The sequence below is a fragment of the Medicago truncatula genome, chromosome 3 (genome assembly GCF_003473485.1).
Source record: "Medicago truncatula cultivar Jemalong A17 chromosome 3, MtrunA17r5.0-ANR, whole genome shotgun sequence".
Lineage (NCBI taxonomy): Eukaryota > Viridiplantae > Streptophyta > Magnoliopsida > Fabales > Fabaceae > Medicago > Medicago truncatula.
Window position 1 is genome coordinate 30124727 of NC_053044.1, and position 10096 is coordinate 30134822.

General features: G+C 31.5%; 1 long non-coding RNA gene across 1 annotated transcript; it reads left to right on the forward strand.

Annotated features, from left to right (window-relative positions):
• The first annotated feature begins 3429 nt into the window (after positions 1-3429).
• LOC11415390 (uncharacterized) lies at positions 3430-4021 on the forward strand. The gene is made up of 2 exons (XR_003010348.2): positions 3430-3571; positions 3671-4021. It is a non-coding gene; the product is annotated as an uncharacterized lncRNA (long non-coding RNA).
• Positions 4022-10096: the final 6075 nt, after the last annotated feature.

Sequence of the window (10096 nt, forward strand, 5' to 3'; positions counted from 1 at the left end):
TCTAGGAGTAGTCCATTCCCTTTGCACTTCCAAGAAATTTCACTATAATCACATAAGATTATAATTGCTAGAGGACATTTCCAAGAGACTTCCAAATGCTCACGTACACAAGCAAGAAACTTCCAAATGATATTTGTTTCTTTGGTCCACTTTTCAATCCAAATGATATTTTATTTCTGATGGATATTTGTATGTTGGCCTTAATAAATGAAAATGAGTTTTCTATGAGATGTGGCTACCTAACTTTCTCATTGCCGAATACTTCCCGTTGAAATTCCTTGCAAGCATCGCCCCCTGTTGAACTTTTGAAATATCATTGGTAGAAACATCTATTATGAGACTGGAAAATTTCAAGAAACAAGAAAATTTGTTAATAATAAACAAGCAAGCAATACAAGTTTTTGAAAGATAGAATCAAACTGACACGACTGGCATCTGACAAAGACGAGTTACTGAAGAAAAAAAGAATAACTGATGTTGACATTGATTTTTTTTTGTCCATCTTTTCACTTTTTTTCTTTCTTCTTTTTTTGTTTTTTGTTGTTTTTTTTACTGAATAGAAATACCTGCAAACAAAGTTCGAAAAAGGATGGGTTGCCTCCCATCAAGAGCTTTCTTTTACGTCATTAAGCTTGACGCCTCAACCACGGTTAAGGTGACAAATATGACAGAAAAATACACCATCCTTCTTCTTCCTCTTGTTTGGTAGGAATTACATGAACTTCATACAAAGAAGCAGATGCTCCCATGCTCCCATTGTTAAACTTTTGGAATTTGAGTTCTCCCACCATAGAGAAGAATATGTATCCTTTAGCAAATAAATAGTTTCTTTCAACCCCATTGGTTGAGACTTTAGTAGAGATCAACACTCATCACTTATGAATTTTCTCCCACCACAATAACATGACACTCAATCTTCATCTCAACCAACTTCTTTTCACATTCATTTGCTTTCTTAACAAGATCACCACATTGAACTTTAAATTTATCAAATGAACCTAGATTTGACCTCAAAAATTAATCTAAAATAGTTTGAAGTTGAGAGTTGTAATCTATGTTGATACTTCATGCTCTTCTTTTTTTTTTTTATGAATTGCTCCTCACAATAGTAACTATTATGATAGCCTTCACAAAAATCATAACTCATACTCAATCTTGCTTTCAAATCCTTTACATGCAGAGAGATCGTCCATTTTTCATAACAAAGGATATTTGATCTCTTCATAATCATTCGATGGTCGGCTATCCCACATTACTACAAAACTCAGAAAAACCTTTTAGTAGAAAAACATAATGAAATAGTCATGAAGAGCATAAATCATAATATTTTTTCAATATGCAAACAAAAATGTAAAGACATAAATCTTAAATAATAACGAAATTTCCAAGTCGAAATGATCCAACAGTCCCCGACAACGGTGCCAAAAACTTGATAGACTTTTGGAAAGTGTACCAAAACTATCGAAGTAATAATAAAATTCGTATCCACAAGGACCGCTGTTAATTTTTACTCAACAATTTCATTAACTTTAAACAATGTAAATAAATTGGTTTGAGAATTTGATTAAAATAAATGTAAATAAATTGGTTTGAGAATTAGATTAAAATAAATGATCAAGCCTTCAAATCATCTATTGCACACTGTGAATAATTTGCTCCTCTTCTTTCTCAATGTTCACCTAGTTTTACAACTGATTAACCTAATAGTTTTGATCAATTTCTTGAGTCAAAACTCTTTCCTAAGTTATAATCTCTTAAGTCGATTCCTAACCATGGAAGCAATATTTAGTTCGTTAATCCCTAAGTCATAACTCACAATTTTTTATCTCTAGCTTAATATGTAAAGTTAAACATAATCATTAGTTCAGATTTAATAGCTATGACTAATAGTCAATTAAATTCTAAGATCAATTCATACAACTCACAAGTTAGGTCTAGTAGTCATACAAAATTATAAGAAAAACATTAAACACAAACAATTCTGAATAAAGACTAAGTTTTCATTGATGTCAAAGAGTATGATCTCCCTTTGTGCCAAAACATGATACTGTTTTTATGTTAGTGCGCTGCCTTTTATATTACGTGATACCCCACATGTTAGAAGCCTATACCTAATTGAACTCCATTCCAATTCTTCATATCGGGTCAGCTATAGAGTCAAAATGTCCACTTCTTTATTCATATTTATACCTCCTGTTAGGCCAGAATGATATTTGTTTCTTTGATCCACTTTTCACTCCAAAACACGCTTCTTAATTTAATCGACACTACTTGACTCAATAAATAATAATGATATTTTATTTAAATGACTCTAAAATTAGTGTATGATTGATTATCATCTTATTTATTGGAGTGCCTGCAAATGATAGATGGTAGTCTTGGGAATTTAGAGCTGTCAAAACGGACCGGCCCGTTTAGCCCGAATAAATATAGGGTTTGGGTCTAAAATATTGAGCCCGAATTTTAATAGGGCTTTTTAGCCCGGCCCTTAAAAGCCCGGTACCCGTTAGGGCTAGCCCGAATGGGCCGCGGGTAGCCCGTTAGCCCGCATAACAAAAAAAATTCTATAAATTATATATATTTTTCAAATAATTATTTACTTAGTTGATTATCAAAGTAAAAAACAAAAGTGAAAATTCAATGAATTAACACAAATATAAATGTAATATAAAATTATATTTATTCATTTCGTTATTTATAGTTTTAAAGATCGAATATATAAATATCTATAACCATAACATATCTAATTTATTTAAAATTATTTTCCTCGTCGTTTTAGTTTACGACGTTTGTACGAAAATGATTACAATTTACTTTTGTGCTAGACATTATTTAAACATATTAAAAATATTATTTATAAAAAAATTATAGCAGTGTTTTATAGTATTTTTTTAAAATAAAAAATATATATAATTTTTAATATGGGCCGGCCCATTTAGAACCGGGCCGCCCATTTTGACAGCTCTGCTTGGGATGCCATTTCTTCCATGCAGTGCCCTTTTAATCTAATTTTTGCAATAAAAAAATCTCCATGAGTTTTCCTTTCCTATCACGAAGGGTTATAAAATTATGAAAATTTATTAATTTTTTTTTTTAATTCTTTTGATTGGTAAGTTTTTTAAGTGGCCTATTTACTAAGTGTGCTAAAGGGACAAATTAGAAAATACAATTATTTGTCCACGTGACCATAACTTAGTTGACATGAACAGTACATTGTTATATGCAGGGGTCGGGGTTCGAATCCCGAACGCCCTACGTACTTATTTATTTTAAAAAGTGAATTCTAACTACTAGACTACTTGACAAAAAAACAATAATTTACTTAAAAGATATTTACTGACCGTGGTAGTTTTAAAAATAGTTTTTCACAACTCCAAAAGCACTTTAAGCTATTTAATTGATTTTTTTTTTTTTATAATTAAAGCTATTTAAATGGCGTAAGGAGAGTGTTAGTTTCATAAAATATAAAGTGGTAAACGGCGGAGGTGTAGGAATATGGCTCAAATTTTAATTTTATTTTACGTTATGACTATATTTATTTACCTATTTCTTGTTTCGACGAATGTTGATGGTAAGCCTACTTTTCAATCTTCTCAAATTTCCTTCTTTACTTTATAAACAATATTTCATCTCATTAGTTATATTCTTTTAATCTATTTTTTCATTACAGCGGGTATCAGATGTCGTAATGTCTATGATTGTCCAAAAGCTACGTATTGCAGGGCTGGTTCTCATAGGGTGCAATGTATAAAGCACCAATGTAAATGTGTTCGAATCTTTGAGTCAATAGATCCCGCATGATTCTTTATTTAATGTCAGACCTATGAGAGTACACAAACATCCTGATATAATATTTAATAGGTTGTTATTTAGTTATTGTGTTGTCACTCAATAATTTGTTTTTTTTTTTAAATAATTTCAAGTCCATGTAGTTATGACTTTGTACTCAAAGATGGTAGTCATCAAATGAAATAGGGCACCAAATAATAATCAGTAAATAAATTGTCCCATTCTCTCTCAATTTTAAAGAGATCGTCATGGCCTTTAATTGGGTTATATCACTTTTTTTTTCATCTAACCATATCGTCTATCAGAATACCTTTAACTATTCAAAAAAAAAAAAAGAATACCTTTAATTATTTAGTTGAAAATTAATTTCTATTTTATTTCTCATCAAGAGCTTTCATCGGCAATATAATCGTTACTGCCGTAGTAGTGAGACGTTTCAAGTGAACCTCCATATGTTTTTGGATTTGATTCAAAATTATCATCTTATTTAAATTAGACATTGATATTTATCCTTTGCAATTTTACAACTTTATTGTCGTTCCTGTGAGTTCCGTTTCAAGTTTTCCTTCGTCACTTTAAGTGTGGATTATCTTCATTGTGGTAAAAGAATATTACTTTATTTAGGATTATAATGAAGGTCGTGGGTAGAAAGGTTGACCCTAGACTCTCGCTTTGTCCTAGTTTGTGTTTTTAATGTTTTATTTTTAAGTTAAAATATATTAATAAAAAAAGTAAAAATACAATATATGGGGTCATAAACCAAACCAAGGAATAGATTCTAAGGGCCAAATAAGAAAAGATCGTCCAACATTAGATTAAAACAAGAGGACATGCTATAGATTCTAAATTAGGATAAAAAAAAGTCTCTAAAAACACCTTAAGCAAGAACATTAATTAGAAAGATTATGAACGAGTAGTATAGGATCAAGTTTTCTTTGAATGCATGAGTTCTTCTTATTAGATTTAGATATAACCACGATGGATTGATATTTATCAGTAGGTGATTTTGCAGTAGTAGAATTCTACTATCCGCTACAAACACCTAAAAGATGCTTGTCATAAATAAAATTTGTATTGAAGTCATTATGTTATCGCGATTTTCGGGTGTCAAGTCATTAATTAGGTTTGAACCTTTCAATCTTTGATATTCTCTATTTTTTCTTGGGAAGGGCAAAATTGAGAAAAAACCCTTAGAGTCTAAGTTCGGGGGTCGCTTTCGCTACGGGAAGGTGTTAGGCACCCGGAACGATTATGGTATTCCATAAGAACCGTTCTCCTATGTTTCTTTCTACGCTTTATTTTTATTGCCTACTTATTTAAAAAGAAGTTTTATTTGAGTGAAGAATGGGGGAGAGAAGATGATTGAGATTTTATTTTACTTGGCTTGGAGGAGTTTCAACTCATTGCCTACGTACCCTTTTAAGGGATCAAAACCAAACGTAGTTCATTCTCGAAAATTGTTTTTGCTTTTGTTGGTTGATTTTAAGTTTGAAAAAGGAATTTTGAAGAATGGAGATGAGAGGCCTCAAGGGCATGAGATTTGGAAAATGTGAGGTGGAAGTAGTTATTTTGCAAAATAAAGTCTAAATATGATTAAAATTCATTAAGATTTTTTACTTAAGAAAACAAAAGGAAAATGAGGAGTTTTGACTCCTATTTTAGAAAAAAAGTTTTCAAGTGAGGTTATTCACATTTTTTGGGAAAATGATTTTTGTCTAAGCGTTGTAAAACCTAAACATACATCTAAACATACATTCCCTAATCATGCATCTAGCATATCCATGTGGGGTGTGTGCATGTGTCGGTGCTCGTGTCGGTGTACATCACTTATAGTGTCCATAGTCCTTTACATCGAGTCCTAAATACATGCTATGGTCTTGCAAGAATTTAAAAGATGAATTTAAACTAGCCTAAAATATTACATAACCATCTTAACATAGAAATTAAGAAGAAAAGAAAAAAGAGATAATGTCTAAACTATGAGAAATTGAAATGGGAGAGGTGAAATGCTCATGGGATGAATGAGACATGAAATGAAATGGTTAGTACCATAAGGCATAAAATAGTAAAAAAAAGAAGCAATATTGAAATAAGATAACAAAAAGAAAAGAACAATGAAAAGAAATAAAATGACAAAATATGCCTAGAATTAGGTATGACACTTAGACATGCACATGACTTATAATTCTTTCATCATAGCAATGTTAAAGGGGTTTGATTTTGAGCTATAATGTGAAAATAAGGACACATACAAGCCAAGCATTATAACACAATTATAGGAATATTTTACACTTTATTTCTTGACACAAAAAAAAAAACACATATATTTTTATCAATTTTAAACATGAAAAAGAAAAAGAAACAATCAAAAAGAAAAAGAAAAGAGAGAAAAAGAAATAAAAATAAAATACATCAAGAAATATGTAAGAATTTTTAGGAATTTTTCTAAACACAAAAATGTCAAAAAAATGTGTAAAAACAGCATTTTAAAAATAAAAAGAGAGAAAAAAAAACAGTTAAAAAAAGAAATAAAAAAAGACTCAGCAGGGTTTAATCTGGACCGTTGGATGAATCCAGAGGTCCAGATTTAAACCTCAAGATCTCATCACAACCTTTAGATCACATGATCCAAATCAAAGAGTTTTAAAGAAACAGGAACACAAAAGACCTTAAATGACTACACACACATGAATCCACCCAAGAGCATCCTGGATCGTTGGATCTGAGATCCAACGGTCTAGCCTTGAGGTCACATGAACGTCAAAGGTCACTCACACATACAATCAGGAAAAGAAATGCACAGCAGCCCTCAGATCTTGGAACGATCCGGATCTGAGGGCTCACAATGTGAGGGAGCATCCAATAGCATGCACGCGCGCGCGTAGGAAAGCGTGGTAGTATAAAAGGGAATTCAACAAAAAAAACACAAAATCCACAAAAAAACTTCTTTCTTCTTTGGATTCTAGAGAGAGAGAGTCTGACCTCTCTCTAGAATTCGGTTGTCTCCTCCGGCGTGGCATGCTTTTCCGGCGCGGTGGCCGGCCACCTCAAGGTGGTGGCGGCGCCGCTGCCGGAAATTTTTTTTGGCTCCGATTCAAAAAAATTTTACATTTTCAAACATCCTTTTTTCTCCTATGCGTGAATCTGAGCTTAGTTTTTTGAAAAAGAATTTCAACCGGAGTAGATCTGAGTTTGAAGTTGCGGTTTTGAATGAAGCTTTTTCTAGTTCTTTTTGCTTTTTCGGTTAGAAACTTCTAAAATCCTACAGATCTACACTTGATTCGCCTTTTTTTGATGTTCTTGAGAAAGAAAGATGAAGTTTGAGTTTTACCTGTGATTTTCTTGGTGATTTCGAACCGAATCTTCAGGAAATTTTGAATTGATTCTTGTTCTATTGATTCTGGCTTGAGTTCTTGCTGTTCCGATCCTCTCTTCTTTCTCACAGGTTCGACATCTTCATTTTCGTCCCTCTTCTTCGTCTCCGAGAAAGTCTCTGCGATCGTGCTTGAGTTTGCCGCTTTCAGTGGTGAATTCGCACTCGAATTGCAGAGCAACGATTCAATGATGATGATTCCTTGATGAATCTCTGAGAATCAAAGCCATTTCAATGGATTCTGGTTCTGGAAATTTCTAGGGTTTTTGGTTTGTTCTTGGTGATTTTTTCTGTTTTGATCTAACAGAAAAGAGAGAGAAAATTGAAATCTGTTTTTGGTGATGTGTCAATGATTGTGTGGATCTGTGCAGAATAATGCTATTTATAGACTGCCATGTGTATCTGAGAACCAATGAAAAAAAGACATCTGTTTTGGGACTGATGTGGATCGAAAATCTGGACTAAAATGCCCCTGGGACCTTTCTGCAAAATAAAAAACTTGAAGGACTGGACAACAATTAAAAATGGACTAAAATGAAATTTTTTAAAAGTTTTGGACCAAAACGTGATTAAAAATAAAATTGGACTAAAAAGTAAATTTGACGAAACGTAAAGCGAAACCAAAAATAAAATGAACAAAAGGACTAAAACGAACCAATTACTGACATGAGGTATTTTAAAATACCTCCCTATCAAAATTTTGATGGGAAAAGACCAAAATGCCCCTAGGGACTAAACTGACTCAAACTGGCTCAGATGCAATTTTTGAAATGATTTTTTAAACAAAGACTCAACAATGATTTGTACAGACAAATTGAAAAGACTCAGAGGCAAACACATGGACTAAAATAGGTTCCACTGCAGGAAATGACCAAAATACCCTTTTGTATGATTTTTTGAAATAAAATGCAAGAAAAAGTAGTGCGACGTTTCAGAGAGTTCTTAAATGACTTGTAATGCCAGAAAAGACAGAGGCAGTAAAATACGTTTAAAAAGAGAGTAAAGATTCAGAGTAAAATAACAGAGAATTGACAAATATCAGTGTTAGAAAAGAAATTTGAATGAGTATTTTTAGGTCCAAAATCAGGGTATAACACATTATGATCAGGAAGATGCAGTTGCTTCCTCCTAACCTTCTCTTTATGCTCCAAGACTTTCCTTTTCAAGTCCTCAACTGCAACAATATCTTACACCACATCTATAGTTTAACAGTGTCATCCACTAATAGAGTGTTTGGATTCGAGTTTGCATCATGTTTCTCACTTTCCAATGCACTCTTGACGTGATTTTTGTGAAACTACAGTTGTAAGCTTCTATGTATTCATGTGTTTGTTCCCATTTGAACGTTGTTCCAAACAGGGGCTAATTCATTGTCTTCATCACAATTGGCATCAAAAAAATTTATCGAAAAGGGATTCTTCAATTAATTTTTTTAGGGATAGTTGCTTCAACTGTATGACCTGACACATTATAAATCTTTTGTTAATCATCGTGTTTTCAACATAAACAACCGCCAAAGTATGATAGAGAGTGAAATATAAAACACACACATATAACAACAAGTATACACTGCCTTAAATTATAGTATAGATATGTCGTATCAATATGAATTATGTTGTTACTTTCAACTTCTTTCAAAACAGACAACTTGTTTATGTGCAAATAAAATAAATCATTTAAGGTTTCAACAATAAAAGTAAAGTTTAATGAATAGTCAAAATAGTAAAAATGATTTTTGATCTCAAGTGCAAAAGAGTGGTTATGGAATAATAAATTACTTAAAAAGAGAACATCCTAAATAATAAATTTAATCTTAAAATACTTGTAACAAACTAAAGTTGCATGAGATAAATTGCATTAACATTAAAATAATTAAAAAGTACAACATTCTAATTTGTAACTTTAACATGTTTTGATTTTCGTCATAGAGAATATCTTGTGTCAATTTTGGAAATTAGATTAATTTATGATCAAAACCTTTGCTATTCTCCTTCTTTCCTATGAAAATAAAAATAAAAATGTTGGTATTAGTAGCTAAGTGGGTTTATTAGGTATAAGTTTGGTTTTATCCGAAATCTGTTATTTTTTTATGGGTTTTTCATTTTTTTTTTTAAAACCATACTCACCCAGTTACCCAACCTACTATTTTGAATTTTTGGGTGGGTTTGACATGATTTTTTGGGTTGGCCCAGCCTATGTACACCCCTAGATAAATATCTACAATTTATTTTTAAGAGAGATATTCACCTAAAACGAGATAAAAAGTTTTTCATACTTTATTAAGTTTAGCAACACACAAAGGCTCAAGTTTATGTGAAAGATATGTTACAATATATTTGTATGACTCATTTTTTTTTGGTAGAAAATTCAAAACAAAGGAAAAAAAAAACAAAAAAAATAAAGCAGCTAAACACTAAGCCTTATGGTACTGCTCTCACTTGTTGATAGAGATTATTATATGGAACTCCTCGAAGGATTTAATTTCCGTTAGACATACTATTAAAACTATTGAAGAGATGACATCATTTGTCCATTTTAAATATTTGAAAATAAGTTTGCTATAATGAATTTTATGATGGTGATATACATATTATTAAAACTCCTGAAGATATTCTAAAATATGTTAATTATAGAAAGGTTTGAAATGAAATATGTTGGATGCGCAAAGTTTGTTTGGATTTGTAAATTTATTATTTAAATGAGATTTTGTGCATCACTAAACTTATATAGAAAATGTGTTAAAATAATTTGATATGGACAATCTATTTGATTATGTACTAGAATGATTATGATGTCACTTGATGTGAGTAAAGATAATGTCCTCAAAAAAATGATGAACAACTTAACTTGGTTTTGAAGTACCATTCATGTCTTGGTTTAAATGAAAACGCCGATGTATTTTGATAATTATATATATCATGGTATCACTATTAG